Source organism: Coenobita brevimanus, chromosome 13 (genome assembly GCF_032717465.1).
Source record: "Coenobita brevimanus isolate Jiangsu-jjx chromosome 13, ASM3271746v2, whole genome shotgun sequence".
Classification (NCBI taxonomy): domain Eukaryota; kingdom Metazoa; phylum Arthropoda; class Malacostraca; order Decapoda; family Coenobitidae; genus Coenobita; species Coenobita brevimanus.
The window spans coordinates 42,509,103-42,513,961 of record NC_136966.1 but is presented as its reverse complement, the minus strand read 5'-3'; the positions used below and the strand labels follow the sequence as shown (position 1 = coordinate 42,513,961).

Sequence of the window (4,859 nt, the reverse complement as noted above, 5' to 3'; positions counted from 1 at the left end):
TCTGGCAATGAATGAATGAAAAATGAAACATTTCTAGGGTTACAATTTAGGCGTCAAATTTTTAGTTTATTTCATTATACATTTCCGGGATATTTTTTTCAAAAGTTACATTTCGTATACATAATTATTTCTGTGGGAACACTTTCTACTATTATTTTCTCTGGGTACATAATTTCGAAAAATGTTTTGCAGCTTGTATCACGGCCCGTTAGCTCAGTAGGTTAGAGCGCCGTGCTGATAACGCGGAGGTCGTGGGTTCGACCCCCATGCGGGCCACTGTTTTTCGTGTGATAAGTTTGGCCACCCACCATCTACTCACTTGATGTGGCGATTTTTTCAGATGAATCTACACTAAGTGAGAAGTGAACTGGTTTCCTGGCCCCCAAGGAAGACTTCACTACCTTGGGCGGTAACCATATAACCAAATGAACATTTAATTGCCCAGTAATGGTTTACGCCAAAACTGTGGTTGAATTTTACACCCGCGCTCGCGATGCAAAAGCAGGGTATCGTTTTAGTCGGCGTGTATGTGTGTGTGTTAACAAAATACCTCAGTTTTAATCCAATTTTTAACCAGACTTGGTGGAAAGACTGAGATCTGGCCAAGGAGTAAGCCTCGTGTTGCTGAGAACATCATGCCAAACTCTCAGGTCACAACGGTAGGTTAAAGATTGACCTGGCAAGGTCATCTTCAATACTTGTAGCCTACTGAGACTAAACTTAGTTAAGGCAGTGCAAGAACGGAAGGAGTCAATTTTGAGATCAAAGGTCAAGGTCACATGGCAAGGATAAATTTCGACCAGTGTAATTGTTTACAGACTAAATAACGAAAACAGTTATCTGATTTGGAGCGGACATAGTGGAAGGGTTGCCAGTTCGCCATGAGGTGGAGCTGTTGTTGTTGAGGAGAATAGGTTTTAGGTCAAGATCACATGGCAAGGTCAACATAAGCAGTTTTTATTCAACTGGGCCCAACCTTTGTGGAAAGGTTCATGGTAGGGTAATAATAAAGAAACTCGATATTGAAAACACTTAAATGTCAATGCCACAAGTAAAGATCAGTGGTCAAAGTCCTTTGCCAGTCAATATAAACAGTTTCCGTCAGATTTAGATCAACCTTGTTGGGAGGGGAGGAGGGAGCAGGATAACGCAAGGACGATGGAATACGATTTTGAGAATAATTCGTAAAAGGTAAAGGTCATAACCTGTTCGGCCCTTTATTTCAGTTTTAATTTTATTTGGACCAAGCATGGTGGAAGGACTGAGCATCAGCCAAGGATGAAGAGACTTGAGTTCAAGCTGAAATATCTAGGTCTCAGGTCAAGGTCAATACAAACAGTTTTAATACGATTTAGGCCAAAGTTCGTGGAATGCTCTGGGCCAGGCAAGAGTGAAGTAATTCCATTCTGACAGCAACTGGTTTGAGGTCAAGGTCAAAGGATAAAGTCATATGTTTGGAGTTTCAAATAACTGGAAGACGCAGGTGCTGCTGATTACTCCTTTTAGGTAGAAAAAAGAGGTTTGGATGATGATGATGATGATGATGATGATGATGATGATGATGATGACGACGGCGATGATGATTATGATATACTTTTCAGCTCTATTATCTGGCTACGTATTCTCGGATCGGATTTCTAGGGTTGCGGTATAGGAGTAATAAGATTGTTTTTTATTATTTCATATTACATTTCGGAGCTTACTTTCGGGGTTATATTTTCTAGCGTAACAGTTTCTACAGTAGGTGTTACTATTTGTGGGAATAAAATTTTTAGTTACATGTTCCTGGGAGAAATTTTTTTGAATTAGATTTCTAATTACACAATGGCCCGTTAGCTCAGTTGGTTAGAGAGCCGTGCTGATAACGCGGAGGTCGTGGGTTCGACCCCCATGCGGGCCACTATCTTTTGTTCAGTAAGTTTGGCCACCCACCAGCTACTCACTTGATGTCGGCATACTTTCCGATCAGTCTAAACCCAGTGATAAGTGAATGGTTTGCTGAAGCCAAAGAAAGTAATTACTACCTTGTGTGGTAACCATATAACCAAATGAACACTTATTTATGAGCGATGGTCTGGTCACTCTCGCCTTAAAAATTAGGACTAAGTAGCCTAGCTCTGAGGTCCTAGGGTCTTGGGACGATAAAGGAAGGGGTAATAGACATTTTCCGGGGCTCTCTTTCTTGAAGTTACATTTTCCACCTCTATATTTTCAGGAGTTACAGTGTTCTGGGTTTACAATGTTTGAAGTTACAGTTTCCTGGGGTTACTCTGAAGTTACAATTATCTGGAGTTACATAAATCTAGTTACGGTTGTACTGAGGTCATAATTATTTGCTGCGTATATTTTCCAGGGGTTACTTTTCCAAGCATTACAGATTCCAGGGGCAATTTTAGTGTTTTATGTACATTTTCTTCTAAATTTTTCTCCATTTAGAAAGATTTGGAGCACAATTTTTGAGTATTTCGTCTAGTTATATTTCCTGGTTGTATTTTTGGGGCACCATATTCTGCGATACGCTTTGTACGTGTTTCATTCTCCTGGCATATATTTACTGCGGCAGCATTAATGGAATTTGGTTTTCGGGTTTTCCTAAGATTATATTTTCAAATGTTATATTTTCTGAGGCTATATTTAGTGTTTGTTATATTCGGGGTTATGTTTTTTAGGATTTTTTTTTTCTACGTTTATATTTACTCGGATTGCATGTCCTGAGTTATAACTCAGGACATGCAACCCGAGTGTTACATTCCTGGCCGTGAAATTTTCTGGGGATAACTTTCTGTTTTCCGTAGTTCTGAATTCATATGCCGGTACTCGTGTTATATTCCTGGGGTTATATTTATTGACTGCACACTATGGTGATCATATTGTATTAGCTCAATTGTTTTCTTCTTCCTTTCTTTGAGACACTATTCAGTTTGGTGTCATTCCTTCATCACCAGTTCACTTCAAATTTGGTACAGTCGTTAGTTAACAAATACAAAAAGATAGTTTCATCGTAGTCTGGATGTAGTCCCTTTCAAGAGTTTATGGAATAATGGGTCAAATAATACAAACGCGTATACAGTATTTACTGAAATGCGGCAAAATAACCAGGAAGAGTTTACCAGCGGAAAGAGTTGGGGTAATCGCTTGCTTGTTTATTTATCTGTTGTTTGTATATATAAATCTCTCTCTCCTGTGTGTGTGTGTGTGTGTGTGTGTGTGTGTGTGTGTGTGTGTGTGTGTGTGTGTGTGTGTGTGTGTGTGTGTGTGTGTGTGTGTGTGTGTGTGTGTGTGTGTGTGTGTGTGTGTGTGTGTGTGTGTGTGTGTGTGTGTGTGTGTGTGTGTGTGTGTGTGTGTGTGTGTGTGTGTGTGTGTGTGTGTGTGTGTGTGTGTGTGTGTGTGTGTGTGTGTGTGTGTGTGTGTGTGTGTGTGTGTGTGTGTGTGTGTGTGTGTGTGTGTGTGTGTGTGGACCATCCTTTCTTCCTTTGGGAATACTGGCAATCTTTAATTCCTAGTTACACTTCTGGGACTAAATTTTCTTAGACTATATTCTTTGTGGTTGTTAATCCAGGATTATAATCTATGGATACTTTTTTTAGGTTCCCATTTTCTAGGGGTAGGATTTCTAGAATAATCTAATCCATGATTATGTTTTCTAGTAATAAATTTTCCACGGATTTTATTCATTTTCTAGGGTCACCTCGTCTGGGGTTACATTTGGGGGTTTCATTTTCATGGGTTACATTTGGGGGTTTCATTTTCATGGGTTACATTTGGGGGTTTCATTTTCATGGGTTACATTTGGGGGTTTCATTTTCATGGGTTACATTTGGGGGTTTCATTTTCATGGGTTACATTTGGGGGTTTCATTTTCATGGGTTACATTTGGGGGTTTCATTTTCATGGGTTACATTTGGGGGTTTCATTTTCATGGGTTACATTTTCTGGGATTGTACATTTTTAATTTCCTTTTCCGCAATTATATTTGTAAAAATAATCTCCAGTTACTGTATCTAGAGTTACATGTTTTGAAAATAAGTTACTTTTTCTAAGGTTCATTTTCTGAGTTGGTACGGTACGTCTAAAGTGATATATCTGAAGTTACATTCTCTCTCTCTCTCTCTCTCTCTCTCTGCCAGCCGGAAATGGCCGAGGCGAAAACATTTACACAAGGGACGTGAGATGGTATATAATATTTTCCTCACTGCTCACATTTTCTCCTCAACACTTGCTACTATTTTATTCGATTCCATTTGCCTAAACCCTGTCCACTTTACCTTGACCTAAAACTGACATCGCTATAACAAGGAAACAAAAATTTAAATGTGATACTAGTCACGAGGAGGTTATAAAGAAATCATACAGAGTCGTAGTACTGTCTTATCGTGCCAGTGACGTACGAGAAATTAGCTGCAAGAGAACAAAACTCTACTCCAGGTTAAGATAGATGACGTATAGAGATGTGTCTTGCGAGATGTCCCGTAACTCCTATACCTTATGGCGGGAAGGGGCAGGTGATAGTATCTGTGGGTTCATCATCATCATCATCATCATGAAGTTTGAGGGCATCGAATCAATATTACCATATTCTTCACAAAACGCCCTATTAAGAACATGACTCCGGTCTTGAATATAGCATCCTTAGCTTTTCACAAAAGAGATGGAGGGTTACAATGGCCAGGTAATAACGCTGAGGGTATGTGGGGATGATGATCAGTCTTGTGTTGGTAGGCGGTGGGACAGCTATTGGACCTCACGAAAGAATTGCTGGCTTATGTCAAGAGTCGGATGTACAGTATTTTGAAAAATAAATAGGGGATTTCAGTCAGTTTAAAGAAGTCGTTTTAGGGTATTAACGACATCAGGATGGG

General features: G+C 39.6%; 2 non-coding genes across 2 annotated transcripts; both read left to right on the top strand.

Annotated features, from left to right (window-relative positions):
• Positions 1-202: 202 nt before the first annotated feature.
• On the top strand, positions 203-276 carry TRNAI-GAU (transfer RNA isoleucine (anticodon GAU)). The gene has a single exon. It is a non-coding gene; the product is annotated as a tRNA-Ile (tRNA).
• Positions 277-1,826: 1,550 nt separating this feature from the next.
• Positions 1,827-1,900, top strand: TRNAI-GAU (transfer RNA isoleucine (anticodon GAU)). Its single transcript has one exon. It is a non-coding gene; the product is annotated as a tRNA-Ile (tRNA).
• Positions 1,901-4,859: the final 2,959 nt, after the last annotated feature.